Raw genomic sequence first — 24,420 nt, 5'->3', positions numbered from 1 at the left:
AAACAAAAACAACCAACCAGCAAGTGTTCCATTTTCTTATACATCGAATCGCTGAACCGTGAAATCATCCATTTTTAATCAAATCGATAGATTGCTTACTCTAGTTAGGGACCCCCTCCCAGCAGTGTACCGCAAGGAAGCTTCAAGTGCCTTTCTGCAGTGACTACGTCCACATTACATTATAGTTTACATTGCACTGTAGAGAACCTACTGTTGATTCTATAAAATTATCTGTAAATAGTGGCTTTAATTAAAATTTAAAAAACAAAACTCAACCATCATCGTTTAATTGTGCTCTGAACAAAAACATTCATTTCGAACGCGTCTCTGTCCTACTAAAGAACCAACTGTCGATTTTATGAAATTATTTTTACATAATCACTTAAATTAAAGTGAAATGTACAAACGTCAAGTATCATGGTTCAGTTGTGCTCTAAAAAAACATTCATTTCGAACGCGCCCCTGTCTTATGAAAGAATCTGCAGTTTATTTTATAGGCTGGGCCTTTCTGCTTGTGCGGTGATAAAACTTCTCAAATGCACTTGTGATGTTAGGTTGTATGAAAGTGTTCACTTTGGACAAAATCGAACTTCCTTCTTTGATCATATTTTTCGATTATTGATTTTCGATACTTATCAGATGCATTCCAATACAATCCTACACAAGAACACTGCCAGGTACATCAAGTACTTCCGTGTAAATTTTCAAAAGAATCGGCTCAGCTGTTTCCGAGTTCATAGGCGACGAACATACTCAAAGTTTTTTTTTTCATGAGCATTGAAGATATATATATATATATATATATATATATATATATATATATATATATATATATATATATATGTCTAGATAAGATAAGCCAGCTGTACCGTCGGTTTCAAACCTGATATCAGGAAACCGTTTTAGAGCCCAATATCAAGCTCTCTTAAGCTGATTCATCTCATCTGCAATTAGATAGACAAATGAGATAGATCCCCCTGAATAGAGCTTGATATTGGCGCCTAAAACGATTCCCTAATATAAGGTTTGAAATCGACGGTATCAATAGCTTGTTTTATCTAAACTTCTGAAAATAAAAATGTAAATATTACGCTCTTATTTTGGTAATTTTTCCCTTATAATAGAGCACTCTGATAGAATTCTTTTTTTTTTCCAAAAATATAACTAAATATATATATACAAGGCTCATGTAAAATTAAAAATGTTATCTATAGCTGCACAGTATCAAAAACTCCAAATATACAAGAACCTATCAACAGCCATAACTCAACTACCAGATTAAATAATAACACCAACTTAAATCAATCTACCGATCAATTACTAATCAACCCACCACATTATAATCCAACAATAGACCTAACGGAAAATAATCATAATAATCAAGAGGTAATATATATTGGTTCCACATCTGGCCCAATAAAACATAGAATTTCAACGCACAAACATTCTTTTAAAAATAACTCTCTATCAAACCAAACTACTCTATCCAACTATATTTGGCAACTAAAAAATAGCAATATTTCTTTCAACTTAAAATGGCAAATAATTGAGACTTGCAAATCATATAAACCAGGAGATAAATTTTGTACACTATGTACAAAAGAAACCCTAAAAATTTTAAAATATGAAGATATAAAAAGCACAACCAAACTAGTAAATTCAAGACACGAGCTTCTATCATGTAATCATAAACGTTGGTTTAAATTTAATAAATATAAACCACCTTAAATCATTAAAAATTACTCATTAGTAAAAATAGATTACAATTTTTTTTTTTTTAATAAATTAAGTTAGACCAATTACCGCCCTTAGACTCGTAAATCAAATAATAAATAAAGCCAATAACACATGACAATTATCTCCCCTTAAAAACTTGCAAAATAAATATTCTCTCTATATATATTAACTGTAGCGTCTTTAAATCAAAATACGCTAACGGAAACAATTTACTGCACGAGCGTCGCCCTTTTAAAATTCATTATTCAATAAAATAAAAAGCTATAGCAAACATCTAAATGACTACTTTAAACACAGTTCCTGATTTCAAAAAAATAAAAACTAAAAGGTAACTATCTCTATATATTTTTAAATCAAATTTATTATGTAAATTTAAAAAAAAATATATTTTTTCTACTCATTTCTATCTCTAACCTATACTAATTTTCTTATAAATTTTAAATCCAAACCTTTTATTTCAATTTTTCAGATTCATCTGCCTTACTTTTAATGCTAGGTTTATTTTTGGTGTCTTTTCAATTCAATAGAAATCCTCCTAAATTTGCTGATGAGGAGACCGTGCTTACCAAAAAAACTATGTGTAATTGTTCTACGTGACTTCATGTATACCACAAATAAAAAGCACGGATTTCCGAAACGATCGTACAGATAATTGACTTTGTTGTTGTTCCTTCTTATGAAACTGATTTTTAATTTAATTAAAATTTGATTTTTAAATTAAAAAATTTTTTTTTTTAATTTTTAAATTATAAATCACATTACTTAATATTGAATTAGCTCTAGGACATTTAACTATCGAGCTTATTATATATCTAAATTACAACGAGCATTTCCTGTATTTTAATTAAACTAGTAATTTCACTATTACATTAAAATACACTTAGCTCTTTAGACTATTATTCTAATCTCCTTTAAATTATATATATATATATATATATAATTTAAAGGAGATTAGAACAATAGTCTAAAGAGCTGAGTGTATTTTAATGTAACAGTGAAATTACTAGTTTAATTAAAATACAGGAAATAGAAAATGCTCGTTGTAATTTAGATATATAATAAGCTCGATAGTTAAATGTCCTAGAGCTAATACAATATTGAGTAATGTGATTGATAATTTAAAATTTAAAAATCAAATTTTAATTAAATTAAAAATCCGTTTCATAAGAAGGAACAACAACAAAATCAATTATCTGTACGATCGTTTCGGAAAACAATATTGATTTTGTTGTTGTTCCTTCTTATGAAACTGATTTTTAATTTAATTAAAATTTGATTTTAAAATTTTAAATTATCAATCACATTACTCTCTCTCTCTCTCTCTCTCTCTCTCTATATATATATATATATATATATATATATATATATATATATATATATACACTCCTATTTTTTGTGTGTGTATTGATATTCACATGAAACACCATATTTTTTTTTTATTTGTTATATATGGGTCGTGGAATTGCATTCATCTGCAAAAAATATAGCTAATTTGCGTATTCTTTTGAACATTCATTTTAATTAATTCCATATTAGTTTTTTTTATGGGATGATCATCTTTAGTTAACTATTACGTATAATTATATCCATGCAGATATTCTATATGATTTATACTTTTGTAATATTTGCGTAAAAAGGTTGTAGTAAACACAAATCTCTTTCTATATATATTTATGTATGTATATATATATATATATATATATATATATATATATATTTGTTTTAAAAAATTTTGCCTACCAAACTCCTCTGTCAGTTTTTTTTTTGTCTACAGACATAAAACTTTATATAAAGGGTATTCGAATCCATGCGAAACTTTATATTTGGGTTTTAGCCAGGGAAAATCGGCACAAAAGTGTGAAAACTAAAAAAAATGGTATTTGCCAGATGAAGATCGAACGACAGCATTACGAATATGCATGCGAAACGTAATAGCTATTTGTTCATGTTTTAATTTTTAGCCTTGCAACAAACATGTCTTTATAGCACAGGCAGTAACGTCAAAGGAAAAAGTAAATCATAAGCTAAACGTTTTGGTCTCGATTCTCGGTGGTGGCGCTCGATTCATTTTTATTTTTTAACTTTTTAAAACATTACTATATATTGGGTCCAATATAATATAATAATAAATTCGAAATCTGCATTAATCAAAATATCATATCTTAGCGTATTTTACGACCGGGCAATGCCGAGTATCCTGCTAGTATATATATATATATATATATATATATATATATATATATATATATATATATATATATATGTACATTTTGGCAGCAAGTCATTATTCAAGCAATTCTGATTGAACACGACAGGGTTATTCTTTTTTCAGATTTTCTGGATATCTTTCCCATTCGCCGAGTGGTCTTTTTTATTGCGGCTGGCATTTGTATAAAATGGCACTCAAAAGTTGTTGTTCAGCCATATTCTACTCAAGCGCTTTCTATCAATGTATCCGATTATTAGATAGCGATTGTTGTTGTTGTCGGTCGTTTTCTTTTTCTTTTCCTTTGAGGCTTGGTGTATTGTATTTTATCGTTCCTGATCATAATTGAGTGCATCGATAGAAGCTCTTGAGAAGAATATGGCTAAATAACAACTTTTTTGGGCGCCATTTGATACAACATGCCAGTCGAAATAAAAATGACCGCTCGGCGAATGGAAAAGATATCCAGAAAAATCGGAAAAAGAATAACGTTGTCGTGTTTAATCAGACGACGTGCTTGTATATATATATATATATATATATATATATATATATATATATATATATATATATATATATATATATATATATATATTCTAAATACAAATAGTTAATAAATATAAATATATATATATATATATATTCTAAATATAAATAGTTAATAAAACATGTTAAAAAAAACACTTTGAAAAAGAGTTAAAAACATATTTAATCCGAAAAGGAAACACTTAATAAGTGGATAGTCCTTACTCCTCGGAGTTTCGAAGAAATACTTTCTTTCTCATCAGAGGGTAGGAATTAGCAAAATGCGGGATCGGATTTTGCATACAAAAGTATTTGATGAAACAACAAGTAAGTCAAAGATCTTACTTGATAACAAAAAGTGAAGCAGAGGGAATATGGTGAAGAAAAAGGTGATTACACGTGAATGGATAGTCTGGTGAAAAGTAAATTATCCAATGACGGTAAAATCCAAAAATATAAATCAAAGAAAGTTAATTAAATTTCCATTCGCACAGGTAAAATCCAAGGAACTCACGCAAATTGGAAGACTCTTTATCTGAGAGTCCATCTTTCAAACTCCTTGACCTAACGTTCACAGGAAACATGAGTTGGAACAATTACATTGAAGGCATTGCCTGGGCCGCTGCAAGAAAGGTAGGCTCTCTCTACCGTGCTAGAAAACTACTAACACCCGAAAGTATCCTGTACCTCTATAAGGCCACCATTCGCCCATGTATGGAGTATTGCTGCCACATCTGGGCTGGTGCATCTGCTACTAGTCTCTCGCTCCTTGACAAGGTTCAAAAGAGAGTCGCAAACCTGATAGGCCCTGAACTGGCATCTAAACTTCAGCCTCTGTCCCATCGACGAAATGTTGCATCCCTCTGCCTTTTCTACAAGTATTTTAGTGGTGAATGCTCTGACGAACTGCAATCACTTGTGCCCCCACGACGCGAGCACCCTCGACAAACCCGACAGGCTACTAAATCCCACCCCCACACTGTAGAGATCCCTAGATGTAAAAGATCTTTTTACTCCAATAGTTTCTTCCCCAGAACCGCAAGACTCTGGAATTCCATTCCAGGTCCCTGCTTCCCCAACAGTACTGACGTGCAGAAGTTCAAGTGTAACGTGAACCGACACCTTGCTGCCCAAATCCCTACATAGTACCCCAGTAGTTGTTGCCCCTGATAGTAGCCCCCTACACCAAAGTGGCAATTTGCCTTGTTTGGGGTGAAAATGTAATAAAAAAAAAAAAAAGAAGATGGTCCAAAATAATCCAAAAGGCCGAAATCCGTGGAATTATATATATATATATATATATATATATCACGATATATATATATCACGATATATATATATCACGATATATATATATATATATATATATATATATATATATATATATATATATATATATATATATATATCGTGTCAAAATATGAATGTGTCATCTACATATCGCCATGTGGATGACACATTCATAATCTGGTCCTATCAGGAAGACGTTCAAACATTACTAGACCATGTGAACTCAATCCGTCCAACTATACAGTTCACTATGGAAAAAAGACCATAACAACAAATTATCGTTCCTAGATGTGCTGATGACCAGCATTGGTCAGGGGTTTATGTCATCTTTATACTGAAAGCCAGCTTTTGACTGGACAGTACTTTAACGTCAACTCCCGCCATCCATATAATGTAAAGAAAGGAATCGTCTGTTGCCTGCAACACCGAGCAAAAGCAATATGTAGTAACAGTAGTGCATATCAAGAGGAGATGGGCAGTTTAAGAGAACCCCTCCACCGAAATAACTATCCAGAAAGCATGACATCAGCTCCAAGAAATCTGGACTAAACACAAAAGGGACATCACTCAGAAACTCACTACAGTTTGTATACCATATATGAAGGGCTTGTCTGAAAAACGAATATGTAATCCATATGACATCAGGACAGTATTCGGGAGTGATTCAACTCTCCGGAAACAGTTTGTGAGAGTCAAGCCCCTTACAGAAAAAATGCCTTGAGGGAGTTCAAAATAGACTTCGTAGCCTCGTAGGAGATGTCCTTTTCTCCTCCTTGCAACCTCTATCTCACAGAAGAGATGTTGCGAGTTTGTCTCTGATGTATCGTTATTTTCATGGAAAGTGTTCAACTGAGCTTCAATCTATGGTCCCCCCTCGCCAAACTTTCACAAGAAACACTCGTCTAGCTGTAAACACTATCAATAATTTCCCCCACTCTTTATCTGTCCCTAAACCTAAATGTAGATTCCATGAACAAAGCTTCTTTCTTAGAACTGCACGCCTGTGGAATTGTCTTCCGTTTTCCTGCTTTCCGGCTGACTACAATATGGTTGTCTTCAAGTCTAACGTAAATAAGTTCTTGATGAGCCGTTCCAGATAAGTCATTAAATTTACCAAATTTTCATTACTAATGATTACTATATTGACCAACTTCTACTGTACACTCTTTAACCCTTATCCTTGAGTGGCCTCTGGGCCTTGATAATGTGGTGATGCCTTTGTAAAAAAAAAAAAAAAAAAAAAAAAATGATGACTAAGAAGTGTATACATGAAATCCCATGTAAATGTGGAAAACTATACAAAGGTGAGATGTGACATCCACTAAAAGTACGGTCAGAAGAACATCGAAAAACTGTAGTGCGTGGAGAGATTTAAAAGTCAGGTATGACTGACCATAGCTCGAGGGAAAAGGGAAGCCATCTGCCATCATGGGACGAAGTAAAAATTATAGACAGAAAAGAATTGTGTAGATTAAGACGACTGAAAGAAGCAGCACATATGCTGGGGAATAACCAATTACTAAGTAGACCTAGTATTGAATTCGATACGATATGGAAACCGTTAATTATAAACAATAGATAGTATATACAAGTAATAAGTAAAAAACAATAATATATAGATAGATATACATTAATATATAGTAATAATTAGTTATAAATAGTGATATTTATAACGAGAAATAAAATAGGTTTAAGGGTCCTAAAATTCGTACTAGAATTGTTCATGGTTAGAATACTTGGAAAAATCAATTGTAAAAAGTGATATTCTCCTGAAGGTTAAAGGTTCAATCCTCAGTGTGGGCGATCGAAAAATATAATTGCAAATTACTTAGGACCTCTATCCAGTCATGGTTGACCTAATAAGAGCATGCTAACCCCGTGAAGTGAATAAATGGGCTCCGCTTGAAATTCCGGTTAAATTCCCGAGTTCGACAGAAACATTCCCGAGTTCGACAAGATACACCTGAAGAAGGTCGGAGGTTACATCGACCGAAACGCTGCGGAAATCATACTCAAGATGAGAACAGTAGTCCGATGAATCCAAATAATACGGGGTTTGCCGTTTATTTCTTAAAGTACGTTGAAAAGCACACTTCTTGACAGCACATGTTTCGTAGCGCAGAATTAATTATTATGTTAATTTTTAAATTTATTCTGCAGAACAAAGAGAACTTATCAACTTCAAAAGAAAATAAAGGAATATGGACATGATTACAAAATCCGAAGTTAGAAGAGGTTGCACTTATTTTGCAATTCATTACTATATATATATATATATATATATATATATATATATATATATATATATATATATATATATATATATATATATATATATATATAGTAAGCTATAAATATATATGGCGTTTAAGCTACACTGAATATTCCGCGGTTCATCCACTCAAGGATTCTTCAGGACTGAAGAAACCTGGAGTGGGTGAAACGCGGAATACTCAGTGAAGCTTAAACGCCATATATATTTATAACTTACTAACTAGCTCTACCTACGTATTGAACACTGTTGGAGCAAATACTTAAAGTTTACGCATAAATTTATACTTTTGTATATTAATTTTATGTGAGTAAATGAAGTAATTATATATATATATATATATATATATATATATATATATATATATATATACAGAGAGAGAGAGAGAGAGAGAGAGAGAGAGAGAGAGAGAGGGGGGGGGGATAAAAACAACAATATAAATATATATATACTAATGTATATAAATGTAATCGTTCATTCAATAGGGAGATTATATCATTAGGAGTATGGGATATATATATATATATATATATATATATATATATATATATATATATATGCTATTTATGCCTAGGTATTTCGAAGACTAATGCTTCTCGTCAGAAGATTAGAGAAGATGCTTGGTAACATATTAAAATGTGACGTTGAATGAACAAATAAATTTACATGCAATATATCTTTATGTATCGTTTTTCCCTCTTTCTTTCTGTATATAAGGTTCACTTTATTGTTGAGCTAAGTACCTTTTAAAGAATTTGTCTAATACCTTTTGCCCCCCATCTATATATATATATATATATATATATAGAGAGAGAGAGAGAGAGAGACAGACAGACAGACAGACAGACAGAGCGTGTGTGTCTGTTTTTTCGTTTTTTTTTTTTACACAGTGGTCACCACTTATCAACGCCCGGAAGCCACTCAGGGATAAGGGTTATTGCAAGTACATTACGTTAGTGTGGAGATTTGATGAAGTGTTTACTTAAGGGGGCGGTTCATTAAGAATTTGTTAACGTTGGACTTGAAGACATCCAAGTTGTAGTCAGGTGGGAAGCAGGCAGACGGAACAGAGTCCCACAGGCGTGCAGTTCTAAGAAAGAAGCTTTGTTCATGGAATCCACGTTTTGATTTAAGCACAGATAAAGAGTGGGGGAAATTTTTCACAGTGGATTCAGCTAGACGGGTGTTTCTCGTGAAAGATTGGCGAGGGGGGGCCAGAGATTGGAGTTCAGACGAGCACCTGCCATGGAAATAACGATAAAACAAGGATAGGCTCGCAACGTCTCTTCTGTGGGAGAGAGGTTGCAGGGTAGTGAAAAGGGCATCCCCCACTAAGCCACGAAGTCTATTTGTCAAGGCAGGATAGGCTGTTTTTAGCAGCTCCTGCCCAGATATGGCAGCAGTATTCGATCCTTGGACGTACTTGGCTTTTATGTAGATAAAGAATTGCATCAGTAGTGAGATATCTTCTGGAGCGGTAGAAGGATCCCACCATCTTTCCAGCGACATTGGCAACAGACTTGATGTACGTATTCTATTTCAGATCAGGAGTAAAGGTCAAACCCAGAAGCTTGTCAAAACACGGGGCCTCTCCTAGATGAGAGCCATCCATCCCAATTGATGCCAGATGGGGATCAGAGCGTTGATGATGTAAGGATAGGAGTTTGGTTTTAGATGCATTAAAGATAACCATCCACGTTTTCCCCCACTGAACCACGCGCTAAAGATAAGAGGAGAGAGAATCAGAGAGAATTTTGTCATTTACAGCCTTTGATGTGTTGCCGTAGATGGTCGTGTCATCAGCATAGATGTCAACGAATGATTTAAGTATGTGTTTAGGGAGGTTATTGATGTAGATCAGTAAGAGAGTTGGGCCCAGGGTTGACCCCTGAGGGACTCCAGCATTAATACTGCAAGCCTCCGATTTTTGTCCATTGACCACTACTCTTATGAGCCTATCGGAGAGAAATGATTTAATGATTGAGAAAACATTTCCAGTTATACCGTAGCTGGAAATCTTGTGAAGTAGACCCTTATGCCATACCTTGTCGAAGGCCTTTGATATGTCAAGAGCAATTGCCCTAGAAAGGAAACCTTTGTCAAGAGATCCACTAATCCTGTGAGATATAACCGTCAGCACATCTACGGTAGATCTTGCAGAGCGGAAACCATATTGTGTGTCACTAAAAAGGTTGTTTCTGCTGAGGTGGTTAACTGTATGTAAGTAGATATGTATGTGTGTATGATCATGTCATATGCTACTGGTACCATGTAACCCAGTACTACCTGCCTCATAGTCGGGTCACCGGCGACTAAACTGGTTCCCCCACCAGACTTGTTTGGTGAGGAGGGTGGCTAGTCTCCCTGAAGGATTAAAAACAAGACCTTTCAAAGAGCGAATGAACCCTTTTTCAGGGTCAACCGCCAGCTAGCACCGTGTGTGTTTGTGTGTATGTATGTGTGTTTTGGGGTGGAGAGGGCTCCTGTAAGCTGTGGTGGAGGCAACCTTTCTAGGAGAAGCAAATCTCTGATTTAAAAAAACCATAAAGCGGCAGACCAGTACCCGCATTAAGCTGGTCTGCAGTTTAACTTGTTGCTGGCTATCTTGCTCTTGCTTTTTGCTCGATCTCAACATTTTGAACTGAGTGAGAGACTTAGCTGCCGTACAAAGATAAGACTCTGTAACATAATCTGTGTATAGATACTCCCTTGGGGATTTGTTCTATAAAAATGGACCTGTGGCGATGGAAGTCATTTTTGGGCTCATGGACTTTAAGTGTCTGAGGGAGTGGCACTCGTCTGACATGCCGTTGCAATCAATCATCATGTGTGCATGAACATCCACAGTAGAGCAGCACCAGTTGCCATCCCTCACTCTCAGCTTAAGTGTGACCTTTGCAACAGACTGTGTAAGAGCAGGATTGGTCTGAAAAGCCACCTTCCTCCCCACAGTAGATAGAAATTGATGCATCTTGATCACATCTCCGCATGCATATGTGTGTGTGTCTGTGTAAATGTATATATATATATATATATATATATATATAATAAAATTCAAATAAAATAAAATAAATAAAATAAAATAATATTTGAAAAGTACATGAAATGAAAATGAATGAGTAATCAACAATAAAGCCAGGGAAAGATGGTCTTCTTCTGTCAAGAAGTGACAATCACCATGGGTGTATGCAGGTATATGTACGTATGTATATATCTATATAAACAAAAACACGGGCTCCTTCAGTCTTAGACAGACTATGGATACCCACGAAGGGTTGCTTGCGCATTAAATTTTTTTTAGTACGAGGTGCGCAATCACAAACCACACTTCTCCTGAGACCACATTGTTAAATACCAGTGGTAAGTGAAGTGCATGTACAAGATGACTGGAAACAAATGCCGGGATAAGCGGAGAGCACATACAGCACCTAGAATTCCCAAATGGTCACCCATCTGGTACTAAACAGTCTCAACGTTGTTTAACTTCGGTGATCTGTCGAGAACCGGTGTGTCAACGTGATTATGCCGTAGATGCATCCATATGTGTGTGTGTGTGTGTGTATATATATATATATATATATATTGGAAATGGTAATTAATAAAAACTGAAAAAAGTGCTCAATACTGTTGTAGAGCAAATACAGTTTTATTTTCTATTACCGTATCTTTCTGTTAAGTTACATTATTGTTTCAGCTACTCTGCCGTTTTTTTTTTGGCCGTCTGTAGCTTCCTCAGACTTTTACAGAAATGTTCGCTATTTGGGGACGAAAGAGTCAATGAGGTCATTCACTCTTTCACTCTTTCATCCCAAAATAGCGAACATTTTTGTAAAAGTCTGAGGAAGCTACAGACGGCCAAAAAAAAAACAGCAGAGTAGCTGAAACAATAATGTAACTTAACAGAAAGATACGTTAATAAAAATAAAACGCATATTTGCTCTACAACAGTATTGAGCACTTTCTTCAGTTTTTATTAATTACTATTTCCACTATATATATATATATATATATATATATATATATATAATATTGAAAATTTTGTAAGTTATTTATTGCCAATTATTATATAAATAAATATATATTAAAATCTTATTTCTAGGAAATTATTGATAGTTCGATAACAATTTGGTTCAATAAAAAAATTATGACAAAACAATATTGTAATAATTAAATGAACTTTTAAACAGAATAGTTAACAAAAAATGAAATAAAGGAAATAAAATTAAAATATTCTGACACAATACCAAATAGATACAGACAGTTTTGGATAACATTGATTTGCGTCATATTGACATGACTCGTCGATAGAAACAAAATGGTGGGGATGGGGGGGGGAGACTCCGAACAGAGTTGTATGTAAAAATGGAAAGTGATTGAAATTAAAACGAAATACGAAACAAAGTAAATGAAACTGAAACGAAATATGAAAGAAAGACATTTTTTTTAATGTCGTAATGAAAGAATATATAAGGGCTGTACCAATTTTAAAATTGGCACCGCCCTAATATATTAGCACAAGATTTTCATAATATATGTTTTTTGCTAAAGATGTTTAAAAAAGAAACCTTGAAAATTTAATACTTTAGATAAAGATTTAAATTTCAGAAAATAATTACACAATAATTTATTTGTTTTTAATAAAATATAATAATACAATCTTTTGAATTAAATAAGGTGCTTAATAAGCTTCAGTCGACAAATCGATTTTTTTTAACATATATATATTTTTTATATATTTTTTTATATATCGTTTATATATCGTTTTATATCGTTTTTATATTTTATGTATCGTTTTATATCGTTTTTATATATTTTTTATGTTTTAAAATATTTTTTATATATCGTTTTATATCGTTTTTATATATTTTTTTATGTTTTAAAATATTTTTTATATATCGTTTTATATCGTTTTTATATATTTTTTTATGTTTTAAAATATTTTTTATATATCGTTTTATATCGTTTTTATATATTTTTTATGTTTTAAAATATTTTTTATATATCGTTTTATATCGTTTTTATATATTTTTTTTATGTTTTAAAATATTTTTTATATATCGTTTTATATCGTTTTTATATATTTTTTATGTTTTAAAATATTTTTTATATATCGTTTTATATCGTTTTTATATATTTTTTTATGTTTTAAAATATTTTTTATATATCATTTCCAGCAAAAACAATATTGCCTACTTAAGTGTAATGTCGAAAATAGTAATATATCCAAAAATTGCGCGTGTACGCCTCTGTTGGTCCAGAAATATTAATGCCCATATTAGGATACTTCTGTCAAAGGAGACATTATATTGTATACGGACTTTCAATATATAGCATTCTTCAAACCACTTTTTCATTACTGAGTTACGGTCATTAACATATCACATTAAATGCAATCTATCTAAATAATTACCTCGATGACATTACTAATTCGACATAATAGCTTTTTTTTTCAACTGTACTAATTAAAAAATAATTAATTATTTAGTTTATTTAAATTTCAAGTTATGTTTGATTTAATTTATTTTATCTGAAATCTAAAACCGTTTTATTTTCAAACCGAAAACCAGAAAACCAAAAGGGGAAATAACTGTGATAGCTTAAGTAAAAAATTGTTTTAAACGGAGCGCGTTATTAAATATTTCCTGTTTTTGTTTTCATTTCGAAATATTATTCTAAGCTGAATTATTTTTTTTATTTTACTTCGGAGGAAAATTTTTTTCACTTATTCTTAATTTTTAAGTAACTTTTTTTTTATTTGTTAGAGAAAAATAATTAAAACTAATGTCCTCATTTACTTGCATCCTCACGAGGGCAGAGTTAGTCAGGGACACATGTGAACAAAATCCATCATCCCCTGCTCTTTTTGTTTTATGTTTATAAAATTTAATCGGTGTTGCCCAGGATTTATTATAATAATTATACCACAGCAAGTGTGTTTGATTGCCTGCGAAACAGATTTTCTTTATAATTTATTTAATATCTTAAATTAAAAATAGTCAATTTTTACGACGTGACCCAGCGTCGTTTCACCCCTAGAAAAAAAATGGTCAATGTCAAGTTTCTTTCCAACTCCTCAAAAAACTTGAAAATAACGACTTTTCATGTTTTTCAATAGTGCTAAAAATATCACATTAAAATTTGGGGCAGATAAGTAGTTTTCATGATATGAAAAATTACTTTTTCAAAAAGTGGGGGATCACTTTCCTATATAAATTTAACGTAAAATTGACACCCACTTTCTAACCACCTAATAATTTAATCATATCATAAAACAAATTTAACTGTGATATTCGTTTTCAGCACCACCGAAAACTGGCGCTGTTTTTTTTTTTTTTTACTAAGAGATTTGTTTATTTTTCATAATTTAGGACGCAAATAATGCTGTCAGTAAGCTTACACGAGCGGTTTATAAAAATATTTTTTTGTTTTTCATTTTTTTTTAGGTGGGTATTCAATTATAGAATTTGTATAGATTTTACCAGGTGCTTCTGTAGTTTACATAACCGCTTCCCAATGTAAACAGAATTTTTGAGAAATGTTAAACTGCAGAAGCACCTGTTCACAACTATAGAAGTATAATGAAAAAAGAACGAAAAACAAAAGTATGCTTTTGTAAACTTACTAACAGCATAATTAGCGTCCTAAATTATGAGATGAAAAAGTCACGCATCTCTTAGTAAAAAAAAAACAAATAAAAAACAGCGCCAATTTTCGAGGGGTGCTGAAAACGAATATCACAGCTAAATTTGTTTTATGATATGAAGAAATTACTAGGTGACAAGAAAGTGGGTGCTCATTTTACGTTAAATTTATATAGGAAAGAGATCCCCCACTTTTTGAAAAAGTAATTGCTTCATATCATGAAAACTACTTATCTGCCCCAAATTTAAACGTAATATTCGTTTTCAGCACCACCGAAAACCATTAAAAGTCGTCATTTTAAAGTTTTTTGGGGAGTTGGAAAGAAACTTGACATCGACCAAAAAAATTAAGATCAGTTTTTTTGTGGCCTAATACATTTAAGCAGTCTTTATAAATAATATGGAAGAAGAAATTTGAAATAAAAATAACATTTTAGCGTGGGAATAACTTTTCTATATAAATTTAACGTAAAATGAGAACCCACTTTTTGGCCAAAAAGCGTTCAACCAGACATGTCATTTTTGACATTTTTTTCAAGTTTGGCGATCGAGGGGATGACGGTGGATAAAACATGGCAAATAGAAATTTTTTTAGTTTATTGTGGTGGGGGGGGGCAGGAATTACATTTGAAACCATTATTTACTTTCACCTAACAATTTTATAAACAGAACGAACACCGAAATAGGACAAATTCAATTTTTTGAGGGGGAGGGGTTACATTAGAAATATAAAATGACGAAAAATGTCATTTAATTGTTTTTGGAATTAATTTTTGGTAGATCTTTTTTTTCTGTTTTTTTTTTTTTTGCGATTGCACGGGCATTCACTGCTATTTTTTATTGAAACAAAAGTTGTAATTATTTATTTTTAATTATCTTTGCGGGGGGGGGGGGTTCCAGTGTTTAATATCCGGAGAATAGTTTCTTCTCTTTGTAGCCCTTCTGCCGATATATCTGGTGGAGAGGATATCACATACATCTTTTTTAGGCGATTACATTTACATGTTTCCATCCGTTCTTTTATTTTTGTTGTGGGGGTATACACGTTGCCCATGATGAAAATTATTAATATACCGGTGAGTTTCAAACAGAACTTCATGTCAACCCAGACAACGCTGGGTACCCATGCTAGTATATATATATATATATATATATATATATATATATATATATATATATATATATATATATATATATATATATATATACCTACATATTTATACACATGGATAGACTCATATGGGTGTGTGTGTGTGCGTGTGTGCATACGTGAATGCATACATGTGTGTATATATATATGTATATATATTTATATGCATACGTGTATATATATGCATACGTGTATATATATATATATATATATATATATATATATATATATATATATATATATATATATATACTAGCAAAAGTACCCGTCGTTGACTGGGTTAAAAAACAGCCTACAGAAAATGGACTCTCATTTATGAAAGTATGATAGGTTATGAAAAGGAAGGGTTGTAAAGAGATAGCTTCGAATTTGGGGGTATCAAAACTAAAGTAAAATATGATGAAAGTAAAAATAAAATAGACAAACCCCATAATTTATTATACTATACCTGTTCACATTGAAACACTAATCACAATATCCTGTAGATCTATATTAAAAAAACCTTATTAAACTTTGTGACATATTTCCATTCTATGGAGGTTAGGTGCGAACGAACACCCCAAAATTTTATTATACCATATTTCGTCAAACTGAAACAGAATTATCAAAGTATACTTACGCGGATAGATATGAAAAGTCTTTATTAAAGTTTGTGCCTATTTCCATTCTATGGAGGCCAGGCGCGAACGCAGACCCCACAATTTTATTATACCATCCCTATTTAAGTTAAACATACTTATCAAAGTATTCTTATGTACATCTGTATCAAAAACACTTGTAAAGGTTTTTTTTTAATTCAGCTTTACACACACACACATTCAGCTTTATATTATAGATATATATGTATCAATAATATAAAGCTGAATGTGTGTGTGTGTGTGTGTGTGTGTGTGTGTGTGTGTGTGGTCACGAATAGGCTCCTATATGGTTGACTATTTTAAAAAACTGATTACATATAATGATAGAAAATGTATCGAGACACAGGAATGGGTATGTTTGATGTGACAGAACGGTGGTTCATTAAAATTGTGGTGTCTGCGTTCGCGTCTGGTCCACAAAGTATGGAAATAAAAAATTTTAAAATTAAAAAAAAACGTTTACAAGTGTTTTTGATATAGATGTACATAATAATACTTTGATAAGTATGTTTTTACTTAAATAGGGATGATATAATAAAATTGTGGGGTCTGCGTTCGCGCCTGGCCTCAATAGAATGGAAATAGACAGAAACTTTAATAAAGACTTTTCATATCTATCTTTGATAATTATGTTTCAGTTTGAAGAAATATGGTATAATAAAATTAGTGGGTTTTCGTTCGCACCTGATCTCCATAGAATCGAAATATGTCACAAAGTTTAACAAGTTTTTTTAATATAAGTGTTTCAGTGTGAACAGGTATGGTATAATAAATTATGGGGTTTATCAATTTTAGTTTTACTTTCATCATATTTTGCTTTGGTTTTGATACCCCCGAATTCGAAGCTATCTCTTTACAACCCTTTCTTTTCATAACCTATCATACTTTCATAAATGAGAGTCCATTTTTCTGTAGGCTGTTTTTGAACCAATCAACGACGAGTACTTTTGCTAGTATATATATATATATGTGTGTGTGTGTGTGTGTGTGTGTGTGTGTGTGTGTGTGTGTGTGTGTGTGTGTGTGTGTGTGTGTGTGTGTGTGTACAAGCGCTCGTTTTACTTTATAATAAAGTGAAAAACTTCCGCCAATTTGGCGTCACAGAAACGACTCATCTGAAAAGAAGTAGAATTCTGCCCAGCATTTTGGTCTCACTCGGATTCCTTTCAAGTTTGAAGAATCCATTGAAGCCATTCTTTTGCTTCGCCCTTTGATATGTTCAATAGGAATTCATTTCACTTGGAAAAAAAAAATCCCAACGAATTCCAGACCGGGTAACGGTTCCTATCTGAGACATAACGCTCCTTCATCACAATCATCCTCCTCCTGGCGGCGGCATCAAAATACATCTTGTAAGAATTCTCCACACAAGAAAGAATCCCTTTTTTTTCTGTTTAAATCGTCAGATACATAAAAGAGACACCATCTTTTTGGCAATCGATCGATAAACGATGCCAGATTAAAGAAAACGTGTTTGAAGTATTTCTGCTTTGCATAAATCAAGACATAAAATGCTATGGAAAAAAAAGAAAAAAAAAGAAAAGGATTTTATTAATTCGGGGAAGTATTTAGGTTAGGATCAAGGTGTAGTATATGTGCGTATGCTATAGTTAATCTTTTCTATTTTTGGTAAAGAGAGGAGAAATCCAAACAATTTTAGGTGGATGGACAGAATTCTACACATTTTATTTTAATTCAGAAAAACAGTGAACTACACAATAATAGCAAAAGGAGAAGTTTTGAATTTCAAGGCCAAGCAATCGTCTCTACTTAATTTTCATGTTACTGTAATGAATATATCCGAAAATTACGAAAAATGATACGTTAGAAAAAATATTGATAAAGAACACATTTTTTGACGAAAATTAGTGAAAATAACATGTTTGGCTTAAAAAAAAAGACACACACACACACACACACAGAAGGGTTCAAAGGGGAGATAAATAACATGTAATTATTGCTAATTTTTAAAATTATTTGCGTGTTAACAATCATAAATAATTTGTGTTAACAATCATGAATAATTTGTGTGTTAACAATCGTAAATAACTTGTGTGTTAACAAACATAAGTAATTTGTGTTAACAATCATAAATAATTTGTGTGTTAACGATCGTAAATAATTTGAGGGTTAACAATCATAAATAATTTCTGTTAACAATCATAAATATTTTGTGTGTTAACAATCATAAATAATTTGTACGTTAACAATCGTAAATAATTTGTGTGTTAACAATCAGAAATAATTTGTGTGTTAACAATCGTAAATAATTTGTGTGTTAACTATCATAAATAATTTGTGTGTTAACAATCGTAAATATTTGTGTGTTAACAATCATAAATAATGTGTGTGTTAACAATCATAAATAATTCGTGTCCCAACAATCATAAATATTTTGTGTGTAAACAATCATAAATACTTTGTATGTTAACAATCGTAAATAATTTGTATGTTAACAAGCGTAAATATTTTGTGTGTTAACAGTCATAAATAATTTGTGTGTTAACAGTCATAAATAATTTGTGTGTTAATAGTCATAAATATTTGTGTGTTCACAATCATAATTTGTGTGTTAACAATCGTAAATATTTGTGTGTAAACAATCATAAATATTTTGTGTTAACAATCATAAATAATTTGTGTGTTAACAATCAGAAATAATTTGTGTGTTAACAATCGTAAATAATTTGTGTGTTAACAATCATAAATAATTTGTGTGTTAACAATCGTAAATATTTGTGTGTTAACAATCATAAATAATGTGTGTGTTAACAATCATAAATAATTCGTGTCCCAACAATCATAAATATTTTGTGTGTAAACAATCATAAATACTTTGTATGTTAACAATCGTAAATAATTTGTATGTTAACAAGCGTAAATATTTTGTGTGTTAACAGTCATAAATAATTTGTGTGTTAACAGTCATAAATAATTTGTGTGTTAATTGTAATAAATATTTGTGTGTTCACAATCATAATTTGTGTGTTAACAATCGTAAATATTTGTGTGTAAACAATCATAAATATTTTGTGTTAACAATCATAAATAATTTGTGTGTTAACAATCACAAATAATTTGTGTGTTAACAATCGTAAATAATTTGTGTGTTAACAATCGTAAATAATTTGTGTGTTAACAATCGTAAATAATTTGTGTGTTAACAATCATAAGTATTTTGTGTGTTAACAATCGTAAATAAGTTGTGTGTTAACAATCATAAATAATTTGTGCGTTAACAATCATAAATATTTTGTGTGTTAACAATCATACATAATTTGTTTGTTAACAACCATAAATAATTTCTGTGTTAACAATCGTAAATAATTATTCGTTAACATTTGTAAATAATTTGTGTGGTGACAATCATAAATAATTTGTGTTTTAACAATCGTAAATAATTTGTGTGTTAACAATCATAAATAATTTATGTGTTAACAATCGTAAATAATTTGTGTATTAACAATCGTAAATAATTTGTGTGTTAACAATTGTAAATGATTTGTGTTTACAATCGTAAATAATTTGTGTGTTAACAATCGTAAATAAAGTTAATTTGCCTTGTTGTAAGCATAACTGATTTATTTCCCTTGTTATTATGTTACTTATATTCGAATAAATATGTCAAGGATATTTTTACGATAAAGATAAAAAAACTCGCATTGTTTAAATAATGCGAAAACAATAATTAATTTGTTTTCATCCAAAAAAAGGGACCCCTAAGCAGTCAAAAATGTAAACATTTATACGTAAGAGTCGTCGGATTTTTCTGTTTGCTAAGTGTTTCATAGTTGCGTATACGTCAATTGTTCACATTACAGATTCCTTATGTTAAGTGTAAAGTCGGTTTGAAAACACCTTTTTATAGTGTTTCACGCTAGCCTAATGGTCATCGTACTGGACTCACTGTCTTTAGGTTTTGATTTCGATCTCAGCTTGATTATTTATTTTTTTTTTTTTTTACTTACAAGAAGTGAACTGTTTAAAAAGCATTATACTCGCATGCACATGTCTCAGTTTCTGTATGAAGTAAAATATAAAATGTATGCATATTTTACGACCGGGCAACGCCGGGTGGCCTACTGTTATATAGTTATTATTATTAGTATTAGACTATACCACTTGTGCGCGTATGTTACGTGAGTTCTTATTAGTAATGATATGTGCCTTAGTGAGAGTTCTTGTCTTATTACATATGATGTTGTATCTTAGAGAGAGAGATGTTGTTGTAATGACATTTTATACACAGACATATAATAACAATACAATTTACCTTTTTGTAGAAATCACAACACAAAGATAAGCTTTATCCAAAACACATGGTGAATTTATTTTCTGACGACCGGTCGACTTCCTCATTAAGAACTCAAAGTTTCACATCTTAGTTTCTGAAGTGACGTCTCGCTTCAGACGTCCGCCTGTCTCTGAGTTTTCTCACTGACTGTCTCTGACTCTCTCCGACTCTCTCCGACTCTCTCCCGACCAACTAACTCCCACCTGCTATATTGAGAACTCCATGCATCCCGGCCACGTGAGCAAAATTCACGTGTCTCAACATGCGCGACTTTGCACGTTTTCGACATTGATTTCCCAATAACCTATTTTCTTTGTGTAGTTTCCACAAAGGAATTTAACCTACATATCTAATTTATTTAACTCATATTTTATTATCCACATTCTTTTAACAATTGAATAGTTTATTTATTATTTATTTCATCCGAATTAACAATTTACTGGACATTCCATTTAAACCTATTGTTCTTTAAAACTTATGTCCAGGGTTCGATTTCTGCTTTCTCTTATTCCATTTTAACTAATCTCTCTATTTTTATACTTACATGAACAGGGGACATCCCTTATCATGTAACACTACTAGTGTATATATATATATATATATATATATATATATATATATATATATATATATATATATATACATATATATAAATATATATATATATATATATATATATATATATATATATATATATATATATATATATATATATAACCACGCATAAGCACTCGCGATATGAAAAAATTGCCATAAAAACTTCAACTCTTTAATATAAAATATTATTTCTTATTTATATTTATGCCTCGGCAGTAAAGTGAAAAGCTTATCTTATTTTTCTTTTATTAATATTATTGGAATTTTTCCCTTTTTTCTCTTGTACACATTTTTGTGAATTATTCCATGGATTTCTGCCTTTGGATTATTTTGGACCATTTTCCAATTACGAGATTTCCTTGGATTTTACTTGTGCAAATGGAAATTCAATCAACTTTCTTGAAGTTACATATTTGGATTTTACCGTCACTGGATTATTTATCTTCCACGAGACTATCCATTCACGTGTAATCACCTTTTTCTTCACCATATTCCCTCTGCTTCGCTTTTTTGTTGTCAAGTAAGATCTTTGACTTACTTGTTGTTTCATCAAATACTTTTGCATGCAAAATCCGATCCCGCATTTCGCTAGTTCTTACCCTCTGATGAGAAGGAAGGTATTTCTTCGAAACTCCGCGAATTAAGGACTATCCAGTTATCAAGTGTTTCCTTTTCTGATTAAATATGTTTGTAACTCATTTCAAAGTGTTTTTTAACATGTTTTATTAACTGTTTGCTCGTATACATTTATATATATATATATATATATATATATATATATATATATATATATATATATATATATATTCCCGAAAGGATTAAACACTAGTGTCTGTAGGTATTTAATAATTATCATAGTAAATAATTATGTCAGTCCCTTTAAGAAACTCGTTTCTTATCATTAAGCACTTTCAGTTGAATTAAAGTCGGTCACTTTAGCTCATGCGCAGATCATCATATAATGATTAGATCACTCTGACAGACGTTAAAAAGCATTAAAAAAATAAATGTTTAAAATTCAACAGCATTTCTTGCGGTTAATGGTAGCCGAATGGATTAGGGCTTTGCTAATGAAGCCAGGGATGACTTCTGTCGCCGAGTTCGAATCTATCGACTGGTGTTAATCGTGGCACGCTGCACTGATGATTCCTGAAAGAATGAAACGCTATTTCAATATGAAAAGTGCACATGTTTATATCTTTTCTCTATTTATTTTTTTTCATTTTGGTGACGTGTAGGAATACAAAATGTTTTTTTTGAAATAAAAGATTTTTTTAAAGCTCATATTTTTAACCGTACCTTCGGTCTTCGTCAGTGTAATGAAGAAGATATGTGCGCCCAGTGGGGGGGGGGGTTAGGAGAAAAATTAATAGCGAATGAGAAGGTACTGTAACAGTATTTTGTGAATTTTTTTTACCAAAAAATCCTTTTAGCACGTCAAAACTTCGGCATATTTTTTTTGCAGATCTATTTCATTACGCAGAAAGAACGATTTATTATGTCAATATCGAATCTTTTCGTGTGTATACTCATAATAAAAATAGAATGCATTTTATGTCAATATCGAATCTTTTCGTGTGTATACTCATAATAAAAATAGAATGCATTTTATGTCAATATCGAATCTTTTCGTGTGTATACTCATAATAAAAATAGAATGCATTTTATGTCAATATCGAATCTTTTCGTGTGTATACTCATAATAAAAATAGAATGCATTTTATGTCAATATCGAATCTTTTCGTGTGTATACTCATAATAAAAATAGAATGCATTTTATGTCAATATCGAATCTTTTCGTGTGTATACTCATAATAAAAATAGAATGCATTTTATGTCAATATCGAATCTTTTCGTGTGTATACTCATAATAAAAATAGAATGCATTTTATGTCAATATCGAATCTTTTCGTGTGTATACTCATAATAAAAATAGAATGCATTTTATGTCAATATCGAATCTTTTCGTGTGTATACTCATAATAAAAATAGAATGCATTTTATGTCAATATCGAATCTTTTCGTGTGTATACTCATAATAAAAATAGAATGCATTTTATGTCAATATCGAATCTTTTCGTGTGTATACTCATAATAAAAATAGAATGCATTTTATGTCAATATCGAATCTTTTCGTGTGTATACTCATAATAAAAATAGAATGCATTTTATGTCAATATCGAATCTTTTCGTGTGTATACTCATAATAAAAATAGAATGCATTTTATGTCAATATCGAATCTTTTCGTGTGTATACTCATAATAAAAATAGAATGCATTTTATGTCAATATCGAATCTTTTCGTGTGTATACTCATAATAAAAATAGAATGCATTTTATGTCAATATCGAATCTTTTCGTGTGTATACTCATAATAAAAATAGAATGCATTTTATGTCAATATCGAATCTTTTCGTGTGTATACTCATAATAAAAATAGAATGCATTTTATGTCAATATCGAATCTTTTCGTGTGTATACTCATAATAAAAATAGAATGCATTTTATGTCAATATCGAATCTTTTCGTGTGTATACTCATAATAAAAATAGAATGCATTTTATGTCAATATCGAATCTTTTCGTGTGTATACTCATAATAAAAATAGAATGCATTTTATGTCAATATCGAATCTTTTCGTGTGTATACTCATAATAAAAATAGAATGCATTTTATGTCAATATCGAATCTTTTCGTGTGTATACTCATAATAAAAATAGAATGCATTTTATGTCAATATCGAATCTTTTCGTGTGTATACTCATAATAAAAATAGAATGCATTTTATGTCAATATCGAATCTTTTCGTGTGTATACTCATAATAAAAATAGAATGCATTTTATGTCAATATCGAATCTTTTCGTGTGTATACTCATAATAAAAATAGAATGCATTTTATGTCAATATCGAATCTTTTCGTGTGTATACTCATAATAAAAATAGAATGCATTTTATGTCAATATCGAATCTTTTCGTGTGTATACTCATAATAAAAATAGAATGCATTTTATGTCAATATCGAATCTTTTCGTGTGTATACTCATAATAAAAATAGAATGCATTTTATGT

The 24,420-nt window shown here is 31.0% G+C and overlaps 1 protein-coding gene and 1 long non-coding RNA gene across 2 annotated transcripts in view; one reads left to right on the top strand and one right to left on the bottom strand.

The window, feature by feature from the left end:
* Window positions 1-21,325, bottom strand: part of LOC145261054 (uncharacterized) — an 88,660-nt gene extending 67,335 nt beyond the window's left edge. Inside the window, exon 1 of the long non-coding RNA XR_013864393.1 lies at window positions 20,733-21,325. This is a non-coding gene — a long non-coding RNA (uncharacterized LOC145261054). The remainder of the gene's footprint in view (window positions 1-20,732) is intronic.
* The window catches only part of LOC145261051 (uncharacterized), a 97,299-nt gene that overhangs the window by 16,447 nt on the left and 56,432 nt on the right, over window positions 1-24,420 (top strand). The gene's annotated exons all lie outside the window — the stretch shown is intronic.

The sequence above is a fragment of the Euprymna scolopes genome, chromosome 37, assembly GCF_053919585.1.
Source record: "Euprymna scolopes isolate OS-2025 chromosome 37, ASM5391958v1, whole genome shotgun sequence".
NCBI classification, from domain to species: Eukaryota; Metazoa; Mollusca; class Cephalopoda; order Sepiida; family Sepiolidae; genus Euprymna; species Euprymna scolopes.
Note: the sequence above shows the minus strand (reverse complement) of the source record. Positions and strands in the feature narration are given on the sequence as shown.